This window comes from Phyllostomus hastatus, unplaced genomic scaffold (assembly GCF_019186645.2).
Source record: "Phyllostomus hastatus isolate PE091 unplaced genomic scaffold, TTU_PhHast_1.1 phas_contig_86, whole genome shotgun sequence".
NCBI lineage: Eukaryota > Metazoa > Chordata > Mammalia > Chiroptera > Phyllostomidae > Phyllostomus > Phyllostomus hastatus.
This window is the reverse complement of record NW_025333977.1, coordinates 81,681,723-81,701,743: the sequence shown is the minus strand read 5'-3', so window position 1 is coordinate 81,701,743 and position 20,021 is coordinate 81,681,723. Positions and strand designations below refer to the sequence as shown.

The following is a 20,021-nucleotide window of genomic DNA, read 5'->3' as shown; positions in this document are numbered from 1 at the left end:
GCCAGGTTGCCAGTTGGGACATGCATAAAATCTTTCTTAAAAATTAAAAAAATGCATATTTAGACCATGGCCAGATAGCTCAGTTGGTTAGAGCATCATCCCAATACATCAAGGTTATAGGTTCAATCCTCAATCGGGGCATGTACAAGAAGCAACCAATGAATGCATAAATAAGTGGAACAACAAATCAGTATTTGTCTCTTTCTCCCCCTTCCTCTCTCTCTCCAAAATCAATACATACAAAAAAAATTAAGGCATATTTAAAAATGAGAGACCAGCCTGGCTGGTGTGGCTCAGTGGATTGAGTGCCGGCTTGCAAACTGAAAGATTACAGGTTTGATTCTCAGTCAGGGCACATGCCTGGGTTGTGGGCCAGGTCCCCAGTTGGGGGCGTGTGAGAGGCAACCAATGGATGTTTCTATGGCACATCCATGTTTCTCTCCTTTTTCTCCTTCTCTTCCCCACTCTCTAATAAATAAATAAATAAATAAATAAATAAAATCTAAAGAAATAAAATGATAAATCACTTTTATATTTCAGGTGTATGATAGTATAAATTGGTACTTAATAAGCCCTTTTCTGGGAATCTGTACTACTAAAGAAACAATCCATTATTCACCAAAACACTCTCTGTAGCCTTTCTAATATTTGTGATGTATTAGGAAGTAAATATTCAGAAAAATATGGAAAAGTTATTAATGAAATTACAGTATGAAGCCATGATATGTTTCAGACTTACTATCTTAAGACACTATTTTGATTTTGGCAGAGTCAAAAATTAAATTTCTTAAATTTAAAATATAAGAATGAAGATAGGGGACTTCCGGCCAAGATGGAGACGTAGGTAGACACACTGTGCCTCCTCCCACAACCAAAATAAGGTCAGCAACAATTTAGAAACAAGATAACAACCAGATCTGACAGAAAATTGAACTGTAGGGAAGTCGGATAACCAAAGAGTTAAAATATACACATTTATCCAGACCAGTAGGAGGGAAGGAGTCGGGCAGCCAGGGGGTGAGGGTTCAGCACAAAGAGTGGGGTGCGCACAAGGCACCCCAGGCGCTTAAGGCGTTCCGAGTGCACAGGCAGCTGGCAGACCCAGCGAGGTGGCGACTGTGAAGCAAGGCACGGTATGCAAGGCACCTGGCTGTCTGGGCCACATTCGCAGGCAGATAAACCAGGTGAAATTGGGCAGTGAGACAGACTGTACAACCCAGTGCCCCAGCACAGGGAAACAGAACCTTGGGACACTGAAAATACCTGTGGAGGTAGAGGCGCAGGGAGAAACTCCCAGCCTCACAGGAGAGTTCGTTGGAGAGACCCCGGGGGTCCTAGAATGTGTACAAGCCCACTCACATGGGAATTAGCACCAGAAAACCCCAGTTTGCTTGCGGGAAGCAGCGGAAGGGACTGAAATCCAACAGAGAGGAGCAAGCGCCACGGTCCCCTCTCGGACCCTGCCCCCACATAAACGTCACAACCCAGTGACTGGATTGTCCTACCCTGGAGAACACCTAAAACTCCACCCCTCACTACGGAACATGCACGACCAGATTAAAAAAAAGAAGAAGAAGAAATGGTTCAAACTGAAGTACAAATCAAACCCTCAGAGCCAATACTTTTAAGCAACCAAGAGATAGCCAACCTATCAGATGCACAGTTCAAACCACTGGTGATCAGGATGCTCACCGAATTGGTTGACTTTGGTCTCAAATTAAATGAAAAAATGAAGACTATGATAAGAGAAATGCAGGAAAATGCACAGGGAACCAATAGTGATGGGAAGGAAACTGGGACTCAAAACAATAGAGTGGACCAGAAGGAAGGAAGAAACAACCAAACAGGAAATAAAAAACAAGAGTTCAAAAAAATGAGGAGAAGCTTAGGAACCTCCAAGACATCTTTAAACGTTCCAACATCCAAATTAGAGGGGTACCAGAAGGGGAAGAGGAAGAGCACCAAGTGGAAAAGTTATTTGAACAAATAATAAAGGAGAACTTCCCCAATCTGGCAAAGGAAATAGACTTCCAGTAAGTCCAGGAAGCTCAGAGAGTCCCAAAGAAGTTGGACCCAAGGTGGAATACACCAAGGCACATCATAATTACATTAGCCAAGATTAAAGAAAAGGAGAGAATCCTAGAAGCAGCAAGAGATAAAGGGACAGTTACCTACAAAGGAGGTAACTATCAGACTGTCAGCTGATTTCTCAGAAGATACCTTACAGGCAAGAAGGGGCTGGAAAGATGTATTCCAAGTCATGAAAGGCAAGGACCTACATCCAAGATTGTTCTACCCAGCAAAGCTTTCATTTAGAATGGAAGGGCAGATAAAGTGCTTCCCAGATAAGGTCAAGTCAAAGGAGTTCGTCATCACCAAGCCCTTATTTTATGAAATGTTAAAGGGACCTATCTAAGAAAAAGAAGATAAAAAACATGTATAGTAAAATGACAGCAAACTCACAATTATGAACAACCACACCTAAAACAAAAACAAAAACAAACTAAGTGATCAACTAGAACAAGAACAGAACCACAGAAATGGAGATCACATGGAGGGTTAGCAACAGGGGAGTGGAAGGAGGAGAGGGGGAAAAAGATACAGAGAATAAGTAGCATAGGTGGTAGGTAGAAAATAGACAGGGGGAGGGCAAGAATAGTATGGGAAATGTAGAAGCTAAAGAAATTATGACACATTGACATGACTAAAGGGGGGAATGTGGGTGGGAGGGGGTGAGCAGGGTGGAGGGGAGTGAAGGGGGAAAATGGGACAGCTGTAATAGCATAATCAATAAAATACATTTTAAAAAACAATGAAGATAGGCATCTATATAAAATATGAGAGTGTGATTTTTATAGGGCTAAGCTTGACTACATACTAATTTATTTCTGTTTAATCAGGCACAAAATTGGTACTATATTGATAAGTGATGACACATTTTTACTTCAGGTCTGTATGCACCACTGTGTTGAAATAAAAAGATTGAAAACAGTTTGTAATCATTAACTCAAAGTGATACATTGAGCCCCTTGTATAGGCTATACAATGTTTTGAGAGTTGGATATACATGAACAAATAATAGATAAAAATCCCAATCCATATAGAGCTTATATTCTAAAGTAGGAAGATGGCTGACAGGTAAAATTATATCTATGTGAGATGGTGATAACAGCTGTGAAAAAAAATAAAATAGGGAGAGAAAGATTTTGAATAAGGAGGTCATGTCCCTGACTGGTGTTGCTCAGTTGGTTGGGTGATGTCCCGCAAAGCAAAGTATCCATGGTTTGATTCCCAGTCAGGGCACATGCCTGGGTTGCGGGTTTGATCCCAAGACAGGATGCGTTCAGGAGGCAACCAATCAATGTTTCTCTCTCACGTCAGTGTTTCTCTCCTGCTCTTCCTCCCACCCTTCCCCTCTCTCTAGAAATATATATAAATATATATATTTATATTTCTAGAAATATATATATAAATATATATAGAGGAGATCACATGGAGGGTTATATATATATATATAAATATATATATAAATATATATATAAATATATATATTTCTAGAGAGAGGGGAAGGGTGGGAGGAAGAGAGAGGACTTGGGCAGTTTGGGCAAGGAGGCAACCAATCAATGTATATATATATATATAAATTTTTTAAAAGAAAGCAGAAAAATGATAACCATTTAAAAAAATAAACAGGTCACGGACAGCTTCAATAGGAAGGCAATATTTGAATAAAGGCATGAAGGAAGAAGGGAATACGCCCCACAGATATCTGGGACAAGGAGGTGGAGACAGAGGGATGAGTGATCTCAAAGGTCTGTAGGATGGGAGGGTGCCTGGTCTGTTTGCAGAGCAACAAGGGAGGCCAGTGTAGACAGAGACAAGTAAGCGAGGGGAAGAATAGTGTAAATCAGATCGGTCAAGCAAGGTGGCTGAGGACTAGTCAGGTCTCAGAGAGCCTTTTAGATATTGTAAAGACTGGTTTCTCCTCTGCATGAGGTAGAAGCCAGAGGAGGTTTTTGAGAATAAGAGTGGCATGACTTACATTGCCAAAGAACCACTCTGGCTACTGTGTTCTCCTGACTGGCCTTCTTGTTTCGTCCTTTTCCCCTTATGGACAGTGAAGGGGTGTCTGACCCGACACCCAAATAAGAAAGGCCCCTGCCTGAAACTATTTTTGAGGGTTCTATTCTGGCCTCCTCTGGGCACAATCTCCCTTTCTAGATCACACTCCAAGTAACCAGAACCCTGCAATTCCTTGCCCAAACTGCCCAAGTCCTCTTCTAGGAACTACAAAGTCCTCCCCTATTGATTTGCTCCTCCAAGAGTGGATCACATCACTGGTGTGCATACCCTCAGGCTGTGGCGTTACCAACCAGTGGCTGTTTGTAATGGAGATGAATGGAGCATGGAGATACAGACTGCAGTGTCCATATGCATGAAAACAGTGCTCCTTGCAGTGGGGAATGGAGCCAGAGCTGGGAACAGAAGAAGAACAGGCTGCAGGTTAGTGGCGAGGAAGCTTATCTCCACATCACTTACTTCCTGGCAGGAACTCTGAGGAGCCCAAGAATTCTAAATTTGTACTGGTCTCTCAGGTCTTTGTAGACGTATATTTGTCAAGACAGGAAAGTAGAAGATATTTAAGTTTTTCATTTACCATTTTAAAAAATGTCTGCAATATGGGCATTCATTTTCTTGGCCCAAGCTCCACAAATGCTAGAAGCAGGGATTATAAAGGGGTGATAATAGAAACAAAGAGACAAATTAGAAGGCTAGTGCAGTAACTCAGATGAGATAATGAACCAGCATGATAATGATGGCAGTAGCAAGAAATGGTCAGATTCTGCATATACAGTATTTTGAAGGAAGAATTAAAATTATTTTCTGGTGAATTGGTTTTGTAGTATGAGAGAATAAAGTTAAGGTAAACTCTAAAGCTATTTTCCTCAACAACTAAAAGGATGGATTAGCTATTTAGTGAGATAAGAAAGTCTCAGAGAAGAACACTCCAGAGAGCTGAGTTTTAAATACATTAAATTTGAGATGCCAATTACTCACCCTAGTGGAAATGTGGAATGGGGAGTTGTATACATAAGCCTGAAGCTCAGAGAATATAAATTTGGGAATTATCAGAATACCAATGTTTTTTAAAGCTATAAAAATTAGTGAGATAACCAGCTGAATAAATGTAGGTAGTGAAAACATCCCATGCCTTGTTCCTGGAACACGCCAAGAAAGAGAAGTTGAGGAAATGAAACAGCAGAGACGCTGAGATGGAATGGTCAAAGAGACAGAGGACTTTACCCTGGGGCCAAAAAAAGTATTTCAAGGAGAATGGAAAATCAAGATGTCAAATGTTACTAATATGTCAGGTAAGGTGAGAACTGAGAATAGGTCTGTGTTACTCTGCATTTAGCAATCTGGATGTTATTGATGACCTTGACATAACAATTTCAGTAGAGAGCAGACTCAAGAGAAAGAAAAAGGAGTGTAAGGCAGCATGTAGAAACAACTCAGTGTAAGTTTTACAGTGAAACAGGAAAGTAGCTGGAGGAGGGAGAAGAGTCAAAAGAGAGTTTCTTGTTTTGTTTCATTTTAAAATTTTTGTGTATTTTTTAAGATGTGAATAATAATAGCATATTTGAATATTCATGGAATGTTCATGATGGGTAAAATTACTGATGTATGAGAGACAGGAAGTGAAGACCTTGAATAGGAAAAGAGATGGGGTCTACTATGCAAGTAGATGAGCTTGCTTTGGAAAGGAACATGAATTGTTCACCCTTAGTATCAAGAAACAAAATACAGGCACAAGTGCAGGTACTTGAAGAGATGTGGTAAGGACAGTGTGTGGAAGTTCCCTTCTGATTGCTCCAAAGCAGCCCCAGGCAGCCAGGAGGTTGCCTGGCCCTCAGCCAGGCTGGGGTGATCCGTTGAACATAAAAAATTTCACACACACACAAATTTCACACAACAGCAAAGTTAAAAAAAATAGCCACTCTGTGACCATAATAAAGTAAAACAAAAACCAAGGCTTCTACATAATCATGTTTAAACAGACACAAAAATGTGGGTATAGTTCAAACTGTAAAAGAGACCACATATCCCTCTGTGGTGGCTAATATGAATGACTTCTGCTTCTTTCCCAATCACAGCTTTAGCATCATTTTGTCCCTCCCACCTTCTAAGTAAGACTAGTTTATTAACACACCCCATCATAGAATTACTGCAGCTTTTGACAACATATAATCCCAGAGAAAGCCCCACTTATTGAATCTTCCCCCCCAAAATTACCTAACACAAACCTAAATTCTATACTAAAACCTTTCTAACCCTTTAACTAAGATGTCCACATGGTTTCTCCATGGTGTCCTTTCAGCCTGGCTGCAATTAGTCAATAAGCCGAATGTTGTTCAACTACAGGTGTGTTCCTGGTGGTCTTGGCTGAAGGCACTGATATTTCTTTGTGAATACAGGCTGAAAACGACTATGAAGGATAAGTTGTTGGAAGTCTGAGGAGAAAGGAGAAATTATGAAATACTTACTTGGGACCATAGAAAAATTAATGGACAAATGTACTATGAAAACAGTAGGGTTGCTAGGCAGCACCATTGCCTAGCCAAGATTCATGGACATGCATTCAGAGTGAGAGCACATTAATATGTATAAAGAGCTCCTAGACACTGACATGGAAAGGCTATACTCAAATAAAAAATTCTTAAAGTATGTGTTAGGAAGTTCAGAGAAAATAAAATACAAGTGTCTCTTTAAAGAATAGAAAGAGAAGGGGATAAACAGTGATGGAAAAATATAATAAAATACTTACAGAAAAAAACAAAAACAGAAAGTAGAAAAGGATGCTTAATTTTACTCAGAATAAAAGAAATTAAAACCACAAGTAGTTTCCAGTCAAGATGGTAGCATAGGTAAATGGAATACTCACACCCTCCCACAAACACATCAAAATTACAACTAAACTACAGAAGAACCATTATTCAGGACCACCTGAAATCTAGCTGAATAGAAGTCCTACAGCTAGGAATTTAAAGAAGCCACATTGAGACTGGTAGGAGGGGCAGAGACACAAAACAAGCTGGTCCCATGTCACTTGTGGCAGGTAAAAATCAGAAGGGATACCTTGGCTGCAGAGGTCCCCGCTGAGGAGCAAGGGGTCCTAGCCCCACACTAGGTCACCCAGCCCAGGGTCCCAGTGTGGGGAAGACAAGGCCTCACAAATTCTGGCAGTAAAAGCCAGTGGATATTGTGGCTGAGTGAAACAGAGGGCTCTGGAGTCCCAGGCAGTTCCTCTTAAAAGGCCTGCACACAGACTTACTCAGACTCACTAGCTCTGAGTTCCAGTGCTGAGGCAGCAGACCAAAGGACACCAGGTACATATGAAAAGGAATTAAATTGTCTGGCATCAGGTCAGGGCTGGAGGAGTAGCTTTCTACCAGACAAAAGTTCTGGCAAAGGCCATTTTTTTTTCTATTCTGAGCCCAACCCACAACACAGCTATCAAATAGGCACCATATCTGAGTTGTCATTAACCTTACACTGTTTGTCCAAACCTGGTGATTTCCTGAGACCCTGCTCCACCCAACTTGCAGGCCCAACAAAGCTGTTTCCAGTGGCTTTTCCATGAGATTTGCCTGGCTTGGCTTATTCTTCAAACTTTCCTAAAATCTCTAAAACCAGCATCTTGCCTCAAAATGCCCTGTACCTCTTGCTAAGTAGCCCCAGGACTGGCACTAGCAGCAGCTGGCCTTGGATCACAGCTTGGCCTTGCCTGGGCACCTCCACACCCAGAACAAGTAGCAGTCATCTACAGATTGCTTTGTAGCTCATGCCAGGTGGCCCTGGGCAAAACATGGGTAGTGGCTGACCTTGGCCTGAACCTCCCAGGAGGCCCCAGAGCCAGCACACAGAGTGGATAGCTTCAGACCACGTCAAAGCACTACCAACCCCCACCCCCACAAGTGACACACACAAGTGGCAGACTCAGCAAGCATCAGAGCCCTCCTGAAGAAAGTCATGTTCTGTGGGGTGGGAAGCCACATAGCTGATCACTCTATGGTGGTCACAGCCAGTCCTTGCAGCTGATCGGCCCAGGGGTAAATCCCTCCCATTAATGTGCCAACAGTAATTGAGGCTCAACTACAACAAGAGGGTATATACTGCCCACACCAGGGGTGAACCTGGAGTGCCTAGCTTGGGTGGTGGGGAGGCTGTGCCGCTAGACACTACAGAACACCTACTATGTAAGGCTACTCTAACAAGCCCAGAAGACATAGCAGCTCTATGTTATACATAGGAACAATAACAGGAATGCTGCCAAAATGGGGATATAAGAAAATATGTCCCAACTGAAACAAAAAACCAAAACTCCAGAAAAAGAACTAAAGAAAATGAAGATGAGCAATCTACTAGATGCAGAGTTCAAAACACTGGTTATAGCTGGGGTGGTGGAAAGCGGGGGAAGGAAGAGACACGAAAGTCTACTTGAACAACAATAAAAAATGTTTTAAAAAACCCCACTAGTTATAAGGATGCTCAAGAAACTTAGTGAGAATTTCAAAAACATAAAAAGGAAATGGAAAACATAAAAAGAAACAGCTAGCTGTATACTGAAATCCTAAACACAGCAATTAGGCAAGAAGAAAAAAATAAAAGGCATCCAAATTGGAAAGGAAGAAGTAAAACTGTCATTATTTGCAGATGACATGATACTGTATATAGAGAACCCTAAGGATTCACACACACACACACACACGCACACACACACACAAACCTATTAAAACTGACAAATGAATTCAGTAAAGTAGCAGGATACAAAATAAATATCCAGAAATCAGTTTCATTCTTACACACCAATAATGAACTATCAGAAAGGGAAACTAAGAAAACAATCCCATCCACAACTGCTTCAAAAAGATAAAATACCTAGGAATATAAAAGACCTGTACTTGGAAAATTATAAGACACCAAAGAAAGAAGTTGAATATGATACAAATAAGTGGAAGCATATACCACTTCATGGATAGGAACATTATTAAAATATCCATACCACCCAAAACAATCTATAGATTCAATATAATACCTATAGAGATACCAATGATGTATTTCATAGAACTAGAACAAATAACCCAAAAATTTGTATGAAACCATGAAAGACTCCAAATAGCAACAGATCTTGAGAAAAAAAAAAGTTAGAGGAATCATGCTACCTGATATCAAATTATACTACATAGACATAGTAATCAAAACAACATGGTACTGGCATAAAAGCAGACACAATGATCAATGTAACAGAATAGAGAGCCTAGAAATAAACTCACACCTTTATAGTTCAATTAATATTTGACAAAGGAGGCAAAAACATGCAATGGAGTAAAGATAGTTTATTCAACAAATGGTGTTGGAAATATTGGATAGATATGTGCAAAAAAATGAAACTAAACCACTTTCTTACGCCATCCACAAGAATAAACTCAAAATGGATTAAAGACCTAAATATTAGACTTAAAACATAAAAATCCTAGAAGAAAACATAGGCAGTAAAATCTCAGATATTTCTTCTAACCATATTTTTTCTGATACATCTCCTTGGGTAAGGGAAACAAAAGAAAAAACAAATGGGGTTACATTAGACTAAAAAGGTTTGCACAACAGAAAACCATCAACAAAATGAAAAGACAATCCACTGAATGGGAGAACAAATTAATCAATGACACATCTGATAAGGAGTTAACATACAAAATTTATAAAGAAGTTATACAACTCAATCCCCCAAAAGCAAACAATCCAATTAAAAAATGGGCAAAGGACACTTCTCCAGAGAGGACATATAATAGCCAATAGACATGAAAACACGCTCAACATCACTAATCATCAGAGAAATGTTTTAAAACCACAATGAAATATCACCTTAAACCTCCTAGAATGGCTATCATCAGTAAGTCAACAAACAAAAAAAAATGTTACTAAAGCTGTGGAGAAAAGGGAACTCTTGTGCACCATTGGTGGGAATGCAGATTGGTGCAGCCACTGTGGAAAGCACTATGCATGTTCCTCAAAAAATTAAAAACAGAGCCCTGACTGGTGTGGCTCAGTTGGTTGAGCGTGGTCCTGCAGAGCAAAAAGTCACTGGTTTAATTCCTGGTCAGGGCACAGGCCTGGGCTGTGGGTTTGTTCCTCAGTCAAGGTACATGTGAGAGGCAACTAATTGATGTTTCTCTCTCACACTGATATTTCTCTCCCTCTCTTTCACCCTCTCTCCCCACTCTAAAAAAAATAAATAAAATCTTTAAATAAAATTCAAAATAGAATACTCATTAGTAGATAAGTAGATAAAAAGCTGTGGTACATTTACACAATGCAATACTGCTTAGATATAAAAAAGAAGAAAATCTCAACCTTTGTGACAGCATGGATGGACCTGGAGATCATTATACTAAATGAAATAAGACAGTCAGAGAAAGACGAGTACCATACAATTTCACTCACATGTGGAATCTAATGAAAAAAGCAAACTATCAAGTAAAATAGAGATAATCCTATAAACAGAAAGCAGGCTGATAGTTGTCAAGAGTGGTGGGTGGGTGGGAAAGATTCATCAAAAAAGGAAATACTCATGGACTCAGTCAACATTGTGGTGATTGCTGGGAAGGATGAGGGGGGAAAGTGGAGGAGGCTATGGTGAAGGCAAATGGTGATGGGTGGAGATTTGACTTGGGGTAGTAAATACACAGTATGGTGTACAGATGATGTGTTGTAGAACTGTGCACCTGAATCCTGCATAATTTTAACCAGTGTCATCTAATAAATTCAGTAAAAAAGAAAAACAAATAAATAAACCAATCAATCAATCAATAAAAGAAACAGTCAGGAATGAATGATACACTAACTGAAATGAAGAGTAATTTACAGGGAATTCACATTGGAGTAGAAAAAGCCAAGAATCAAATTAGCAATTTGGAAAATAGGACAGCAAAAGACACCCAATCAGAAAAGCAAAGAAAAAAAATCCAAAATTATGAGGTTAATGTAAGGAAACTCTAGGACAACTTCAAGTGTACCAGTGTTTGCCTCACGGGGGTGCCAGAAGGAGAAGAGAGAGAGAGCCAGAAATTGAAAACTTATTTGAAAAAAATAATGACAGAAAACTTTCCTAGACTGATGAAGGAAATAGATATATGAGTCCAGGCAGCACAGAGTCCTGAACAAGATGAACCCAAAGAGTCCTACACTAAGACACATCATAATTAAAATGCCAAATGTTAAAGACAAAGTCAGAATCTTAAAAGCAGCAAAAGAAAAGCAGTTAGTTACATATAAGGGAGCTTCCACAAGGCTATCAGCTGATTTCTCAACAGAAACTTTGTAGGCCAGAAAGAATTGGCAAGAAATATTCAAAGTGATGAAAAGCAAGGACCTACAGCCAAGAATGCTTCACCCAACAAAACTGTCATTTAGAATCAAAGGAGATAATATTTCCCAGGCAGAAAAAACTAGGAGTTCATCACCACCAAACCAGTATTACATGAAACATAAAAGGGTCTTTTCTTTTACAGACTTTTATTTACTTATTTTCAGATAGAGGAGAAGGGAGGGAGATAGAAAGGGAGAGAAACATCCATGTGTGAGAGAAACGTTGACTAGTCGACTCTTGCTTGCCCCTGACTGGGGACCTTGCCCACATCCCAGGCATATGCCCTGACAGGGAATTGAACTAGTGACTTTGTAGTTCACAGGCCAGTGCTCAATCCACTGAGCCACACCAGCCAAGGCTAAAAGCATCTTATATAAGAAGAAGAAAAAAGGTAAAATTGAGACTATTATAATAGCATAAATGAAAATATTAAATTAAAAAAATAAAACTTCTATGATGTACTTACATAACAAAAGAAAGAAAGGAAAAAGAAAACATTTTGAGCAATAAAATGTCAATAAATACATATCTATCAACATGAATCTAAAAAATAAATGAATAAACAGATCAACAATAGACTCATAGATACAGAGAACATTTTATAGTTGCCAGATGGGAGGGGGGTTGAGACGATGGACAAAAAAGGTGAAGGGATTAAGAAGTACAAATTAGGGGTTCCGGCCAAGATGGAGGTGTAGGTAGAAATGCTTCACTTCCTTGCACAACCAAAAGAAGGATAACAACCAATTTAAAAACAATAAACAGCCAGAACTGCCAGAATATCAAACTGCATGGAACTCTGACAACCAAGAAGTTATAGAAACATTCATCCAGACCTATAGGAGGGGTGGATATGGGCAGCTGGGTGGGCAGAGAATATGTGTGGCAAGGTGGCAGATGGCACAGGTGAGGTTGGGGCTGGTTGACCAGGAAACTAAAGACTCACAATCTCTAGCCATAAAATACTGTTGGAGTTGCCAAGGCAGAAGAAACTCTGAGTCTCACAGGAGACCTTGTTGGAAAATGGGGTAAGTGGAGCAAGCGAGCAGCATTGTTCCCTCTCTGACCAACCCTGCCCCCAAACAGACAGCACCACAATACAGCAAAGAGGGTTGGCCTGTCATAGCAAATACCTAAGCTTCACCCCCTTACAACATAACAGGTGTTCCGAAACAAAGAAATATGGCCCCATTCTGCAAATCAATGATATAAAAGATGATTTAAAAAAAAAGAAATATGGCTCAAATGAAAGAACAGACCAAAACTCCAGAAAGAGTTAAGTGATAAGGAGATAGACAACTTATCTGATGCAGAGTTCAAAACACTGGTAACCAGGATGCTCACAGAATTGATTGAGCTCAGTTGCAAAATGAAGGAAGAAATGAAGACTATACAAAGTGAAATAAAGCAAAATATACAGAGAATTAACAGTGAAAGGAAGGAAACTGGGACTCAAATCAATTATTTGGAACAAAAGGAAGAAATAAACATCCTAGTGGAATAGAATGAAAAAATAAGACTTCAAAAAAAATGAGGAGAGGCTTAGGAATCTCTAGGACAATTGTAAGTGTTCCAACATTCTATTCATAGGGGTGCCAGAAGGAGAAGAGGAAGAGCAAGAAATTGAAAACTTATTTGAAAAAATAATGAAGAACTTCCCTAATCTAGCAAAGGAAATAGACTTTCAGGAGGTCCAGAGAGTCCCAAAGCAGTTGTACCCAAGGAGGCACACATCAAGGCACATCATAATTCCATTCCCCATGATTAAAGATAAGGAGAGAATCTTAAAAACAGCAAGAGAAAAGGAGACAGTTACCTACAAAGGAGTTCCCATAAGACTATCAGCTGATTTCTCAAAAGAAACCTTGCAGGCAAGAAGGGGCTGGAAAAAAGTATTTGAAGTCATGAAAGGCAAGGACCTTCCTCCAAGATTACTCTATCCAGCGAAGCTATCACTTGGAATGGAAGGGCAGATAAAATGCTTCCCAGATAAGGTCAAGTTAAGGGAGTTCATCATCACTGAGTCCTTATTATATGAAATGTTAAAGGGACTTATCTAAGAAAAAGAAAATAAAAAATACAAACAGTAAAATGACAACAAACTCACAAGTAACAACAACTGAACTTAAAAAACAAAAATGAACTAAGCAAATAACGAGAACAGGAACAGAATCCAGAAATGGAGATCACATGTAGGGTTATCAGCAGGGAAGGGGGTGGGGGAGAATGGAGGAAAAGGTAGAGGAAATAAGAATAATAATTGGTAGGAACAAAGTAGACAGGGGGAGGTGAAGAATTGTGTAGGAAATAGAGAAGCCAAAAACGTATATGTATGACCAATGGACATGAACTAAGTGGTGGGGGCAATGCTGGAGGGTGAGGGGCTGCTGGGAAGAGGGAGGATAAAGGGGACAATTTAAAAAAATTGGGACAACTGTGATAGCATAATCAATAAAACGTACAACCCCCCACAAAAAAAAAACCTGGGAAAAAAACCCCCAGAAGTACAAATTGGGCCCTGTCTAGGTAGTTCAATTGGTTAGAACATCTTCCCAATATGCCAAGGTTTAGGGTTTGATCTCTGGTCAGGGCATATACAAGAATCATCCACTGTATTTATAAATAAGGGGAACAATAAATCGATGTGTGTATCTATCTCTCTTCCCTCCCTTCCTTTCTCTGTCAAAAATCAATAAAAAAGAAATGTAAGTTGGTTATTACAGAATAATCATGGCAATATTAAGTACAGCTAAAGGGAATAGTAAATAATATTCTAATAACTATGTATGGTGTCAAATGGGTACAAGATTTATCAGGATGATCACTTACTAAGTTATGTAATGTGTAATCATTGGGTTGTACACCTGAGACTAATATAATATTGTATTCCAACTGTAATTGAAAAATAAAAATTATTTAAATTTTAAAAACCCTCTTAAATCCCATTTTTTACCAGTAGATTACAGAAGCACAGAAATTTGATAACATATTCTACTGAGAAGACTATTGGGGATATAGGAACTTTCAGTGGGAGTGTAAAGTGGCATACACTTTGGCACTAGCTATAAAAATTACAAAAATGCCTATACTCTTGGAGCATTACCACTTCTGGAGTTTTTCCTATAGATTTAATTGTATACATGCAAAACAAGGTGCAATGTTACTCATTGGAGAATTGTTTGCATTAGCAAAAATTGGAAACAAATGTTCATCAGTGAAGGCCTTGCTAAATAAACTGTGTACATCCATTAACTGGAATTCTATGATGTACTTTTTTTTTTTTTAATAGTGAGAAGGAGTGAGATCAACAAAAGTGGCAGAAGTCGGGAACGTTGTAAGTCTGTACTTTCACAAAAGCAACAAAGAAGCTGGCAAAAGCTGTCAGGGCCAACTTATTCAGAACTCTGGAATCCAGTAAAAAACTTTCAATGATCAAAGGAAAACTTAATTAAGAAAAAACAGCTGAGTCTCAGTAAAAGAGCTGGTGACATTTCAGTTTACCCCATTACTGCCCCCCTACTCAATAGTCCACATCCCTGGTACTGGAGGAAGTCCTATTGGAGGAAGCAGTAGAGACCTTATTCTTGAAGAATTGTGGTTGTTTGCTTCGATCTGTCTGGAGGCTCCCTGGTGATGGCGGGGCGGGGCGGCGGGGGGGGGGGGAGGTGTTACGGACATTGTTTGAAAACATTTGAAGGCATATTATTAGGCACTAGCTTGGGGCAAAGGAAAACAGTTGAGGCAAACAAGAGACAACATGAAAAGTTTGAGAGAAAAGCCTGGAGATGAGATGTTTGGAGGAATAAAGGCTTTGAAAAGCTTCTACAAATTCCTGGCAATCTAGAAAGACATACGCATGCCCAGATTTGGGTGTATGTACAAAAAAGGGGTAAGAAGGCCCTAAGCTCTCACTGCTGACTGACCGTCATGCTCTGCACAAGCAGGAAGGGAAAGCTAAGATGGAGTTGTAAATTGCCTTCCTGGGCACTGAAGGCAGGACAAAACACATATATGTACAGTCCAACTGCAAAGACTGGAAGATCTTTCTTTACCCCTCCCTCCTAGTCTCTTGTCCCTTCCCCTCCCCTCCGCTCCCCTCCCTTCTTTCCTTTCTCTGCTTCCAGGAGTTTACGGAAATCTGTGAAATCATTAGCTCATCACTAAGCTAACAGAGATTTTTATTAGCTTAGCAGAGTACAAACTTTACAAAATTTGTTCAATTTATGAGTTATCTAGGGGAGTCAAATTCATTGAGAACAGAGTAGAATGATGATTTCAAGGGACTGGGAGAGGGAGAGGCCAGAATGAGGAGCTAATGTTTAATAAGTACAGAATTTTGGTTTGGAAAGATGAAAAAGTGCTGAAGGTGGATGGTGGTGATGGCTGCACAGGAGTATGAATTCACTTAATGCCACTGAACTGTACACTCAAAATGGATAAAATAGTAAACTTTGTTATGCATATTTTGCCACAATAAAGAATAATAGTTCATAAAAGTCATTAAACATTAAACAATCAACACCAGGACAAGCAGCAAGAACAAACCATGGAAAGGTGGACAATCTGATTTCCAGAGTTCCATTATAATATTCAAATAATGTCCAGTTTTCCAACAAAAATTATTATATGGCTTGAAGGAAATAAGGAAGTATTGCCCCATACATAGGGGGAAAATGGACAGAAACTGTCCCTAATGAAGCCCAGACACTGAACAGATACAACTTTATTTTTTCAAAAGATTTTATTTACCCTGGCTGGTGTAGCTCAGTGGATTGAGCGTGGGCTGCGAACCAAAGTGTCGCAGGTTCGATTCCCAGTCAGGGTACATGCCTGGGTTGCAGGCCATGACCCCCAGCAACCGCACATTGATGTTTCTCTCTCTCTCTCTATCTCCCTCCCTTCTATCTCTAAAAAATAAATAAATAAAATCTTTTTAAAAAGATTTTATTTATCTCTTTTTAGAGAGAGGGGAAGGGAGGGAGAAAGAGAGGGAGAGAAATATCAATGTGTGGTTGACTCTCACATGGCCCCCAATGGGAATCTGGCCCACAACTCAGGCATGTGCCTTGATTGGGAATTGAACCAGCAACCTTTTGGTTCGCAGCCCATGCTCAATCCACTGAGCTACTCCAGCCAGGGCAAACTTTATTTTTTTAAAAAGCTTTTATTTATTTATTTTTAGAGAAAGGGGAAGGGAGAGAGAAAGATGGGGAGAGAAATATCTATCAGGTTGCCTTTTGCATGCCCCCAACCTGGGACCTGGCTCACAAGCCAGGCATGTGCCCTGAATCACCGGCAACCTTTTGGTTCAAAGACCAGTGTTACAGGGTACAGCCAAGAGGGGGGACCCCAAATGGGCATTTGAAATGGGGTCCAGAACTTAAGGTGTCCAGGAGATTTTAAGATGTCTCCACCCCCCACCCCCCAGGGTGTGGGTTGGGGGAAGGGACAAATGGAGCAGGGCCATTGAGAGCTGTTTTGCACAGCAACAGCCTTGCAGCTAAGCTCTGGTGTGGTCATTTAACATATCTATAGCCTTTGGCTGGTCACTTAGATATGTTAAATAGCTGTTGCCATGCCCTGAGCCAGGGGAATGGAAGTAACTTCCCCACCAAGACATAACTGGGGGGGCAGGTCCCCTGAGTTACAGCATCTGTGTGGGAGCTTGGAGATGATTGGCTCCATGACATGGGGCCACACCTGCCCAGACTCATGATGGCAGCCCAGTAAAGCTGGAAGGATATAAGTTCTGGCATGTGAAGTCGAGTGTGGGAGGAGTCAGAAATGAGGCTGCAGAGGAAGATTGGCCACGGGGATTTAAAACCCAGACTTGGCGGCCATTGAGAGGGAGAACCATGCTGCTTTAGGAGAGAGGAGAACCATGTGCAGCCCTGAGGGGGAGAACCGTGCGCAGCCCTGAGAGGAGAGAACCATGTGGCTGTGGAGGTGCAGAGAGGATCACGGCCATTGGAGAGAGAGCAATGAGTCTTTAGCAGAGTGGAGACTCCCGCATCCCAGAGAGGGAGAACCACGCGGCCTGGACAGAGTGGGGACTCTCCCTTCCTGCAGCCCTGAGAGAGAGAGAACCACGCATCTTGACAGAGTGGAGACTCCCGCAGCCCTGAGAGAGAGAACCACGTGGCCTGGCAGAGTGGGGACTCCCGTGGCCCTGGGAGAGAGGACCACGTGCCTGTGCCAGAGTGGGGACCCCCACAGCTTTAGAAGGGGGAACCACCACCTGGTTTTAGCAGAGATCCTGTTTCAGGGTGCAGCCAAGAGGGGGGACCCCAAATAGGCATTTGAAATGGGGTCCAGAACTCAAGGTGTCTAGGAGATTTTAAGGTGTCTTCACCCCTTCTCCCACAGGTGTGAGTTGGGGGAAGGGGCACACAGAGCAAGAACATGCAGGGCAGCTTTGCAGCTAATCCATGGCATGGTCATTTAGCATACCTATAGCCTTTGGCTGGTCACTTAGATATGCTAAATAGCTATGGCCATGCTTAGGGCCAGGGGCATGGAAAGGGATCTCCCCCACAAGATGTGACTGGGGGGCAGGTCCCCTGAGTTACAGCGCCTGCGTGGGAGCTGGGAGAAGATTGGCTCCAGGACATAGGGTGACACCTGCCCAGACCCACGATGGCGACCAGAAAAGCTGGAGAAAACAGCAGATTGAGGGCAAGTGTGCCCAAGGGTAGGAGGAGTCAGAAATGGGGCTGCAGAAGAAGATTGGTGCCGGGGATTTAAACCCAGACACGGCAGCCATTGAGGGAGAACCACGCGTCTTTAGCAGAGTGGGGACCCCCACAGCTTTAGAAGGGGGAACCATGTGGCTTTGGCAGAGTGGGGACTCTCCCTTCCTGCAGCCCTGAGGAGGAGAACCACGCGTCTTTAGCAGAGTGGAGACTCCCGCATCCCAGAGAGGGAGAACCATGTGGCCTTGACAGAATGGAGACTCCCGCAGCCCTGAGAGAGAGAACCACGTGGCCTGGCAGAGTGGGGACTCCCGTGGCCCTGGGAGAGAGGACCACGTGCCTGTGCCAGAGTGGGGACCCCCACAGCTTTAGAAGGGGGAACCACCACCTGGTTTTATCAGAGATCCCGGCGACTCAGCCGAGGGTGCCGGGAACCCAGGGAGGTCTCCCAGTCGAGATGGGGTACTAACTGGGAAGAACCAGGGGACTGCCTGAGCCGTGGACTTCTATTTCCTTTCCTGAGATACGGTACTCTGGACTGGGCAAAGGGGGAAGGAAGGACGGACTGTGTCTGTTTGTGGGTGTTTTAAGGGACTTTAATTTTTGATAAAGACATTAGGTCACTACTTGAAGTCTGTATAGCATTAAATAAACATTTCCTTTCCTTTTCACAAATCTCTGGCATTGAGAGACATCTTTCCTCGGGCGGTGGACATAACGGACCCGGGGCCTTCTTTCAATAGTAGTATATCGTCCCAGGCCTCCCTTGTTGTGTTTCTGTAACACCAGCACAGCACTCAATCCACTGATCCACACCAGCCAGGGCCAGATAAAACTTTAAATCAACTATTTTTTATATGCTTAAACTGCAAAAGGAAACCATGTACAGAAATGGAAGCCTTGAGAACAATGTCTCACCATGTAGAAAATATCAAAAAAGAAATGATCAGAGAAGCCACAGAGGAATTCTGGAGATGAAAGGTACAATAACTGGAGCACTGTTTATGCCTGGTTTTCTCTAAAGCTGAGATGGCATCCCAGGTTCAGAACCTCATCTCTGAAGGGTGTTGGGTTGCTATTAATCATGTAGCATCTTATGAGCTGCACATCAGTGATGCTTAATTGTCTATGGCCCATAATTACACTGAAGACACAGAAGCGCCTCTGTTTGCTGAATTATTTGAAGACCAAGCTGAGGTGAAGAGGGAACATGGGAAGCAGTTCCTCAGATATCTAAGGAGACTTGAGGGTAAAATCTGCCTGCTGGTGATTAAGAGGCCTGATATAGATAACTGGGGAATTGGCAGTTAAAGGCTCTAGAGTCTGCTCTGGAGATGAAGATCAAGTTAACCAAGCTTCTGCAAGACCTGCAGACTGCGGCTTCTGACAACAGTGATAAGGATCTCTTACACTTCATGGGAAAGTACCTGGATCAACAGAAGAGGAACGCAAGGTATCTGCAACACCAGCTTGTATATCATAAGGGATTAGAAAAACAGGCTCAGCAGGAAGACCCATTTAAAAAGCCTGCTGAAGTGTCAGGCAAAGACTGACATCTGAAGGCAGCAAAGTCTTCCCACTGTAGTGGATCCCGAAATCAGCTACTTAAGAATCTTAATCTGCATTATAAAAGAAAGAAAGGAAGAGAAGTATAATGACTGAAATTAAAATTTCACTGAGGGGTTCAATAGTAGATCTGAGCAGGCAAACTTAAAGATAGTTTAATTGAGATGATCAAATCTAAGGAGTAGAAATTTTTAAAAAATGAATAAAAACTGAACAAAGCTCTGGCCATCATGGTTCAATTGGTTGGGTGACATCCTATAAAGCAAAAGGTCGCTGGTTCCATTCCCAGCCAGGGTGTTACAGGGTAAAGCCAAGAGGGGGGCCCCCATAAGGGA

General features: G+C 41.6%; 1 pseudogene; it reads left to right on the top strand.

The window, feature by feature from the left end:
• Positions 1-19,149: 19,149 nt before the first annotated feature.
• LOC123827438 lies at positions 19,150-19,673 on the top strand (annotated as a pseudogene).
• Positions 19,674-20,021: the final 348 nt, after the last annotated feature.